Source organism: Photinus pyralis, unplaced genomic scaffold (assembly GCF_008802855.1).
Source record: "Photinus pyralis isolate 1611_PpyrPB1 unplaced genomic scaffold, Ppyr1.3 Ppyr1.4_LG10, whole genome shotgun sequence".
NCBI lineage: Eukaryota > Metazoa > Arthropoda > Insecta > Coleoptera > Lampyridae > Photinus > Photinus pyralis.
In genome coordinates this window covers 7,205,130-7,205,695 of record NW_022170250.1, presented here as the reverse complement: position 1 = coordinate 7,205,695, position 566 = coordinate 7,205,130, and positions in this window count along the sequence as shown.

Here is a 566-nt window from a genome sequence, read left to right as displayed (position 1 = left end):
CCTGCCGTATTCTGCAGCAACAATAAAATTGAGATTTGCGTCACAAATGAAGGGGGAATATGGAGAATAATAACCAAGCACGTTGCGGCGATGATGTTCCTTTAAATTGAATGAATTAGCATATTTTTTATTACCACCCCTAGTAAGGCATTGGGGTAAAAATGACCCCCCACTATTTTGACGGAAATACACGTTTTGAAGCACCAGGAAATCCGAATCAAACAAAACCTCGATGATGTCGATTGATCTGTCTGTCTGTACTCTCATTTCCGGCTAAACGGTTGAACCGATTCGAACCAAATTTGGTAAACATATTCTTAAACATAAAAGGGCAGAAAGTGCGGGTGGTATCTGTACTGTGGAGGGGTTACCTTTGATTTCTTTTAGGGTTCAAGTTTTAATTCGACTTTTTAGTTCCGGTCTAAATTTTAATTTTAAATACTTTGCTGTGACATGGGTCATGAACGAGATTTGATATCAAGGATCGATCTTCAACAAAGGGACAACTTCCGTAAATCTTTAGCGTATCAGTTAATAACTATTTTGCCCCCCTCACTTCACTGCGC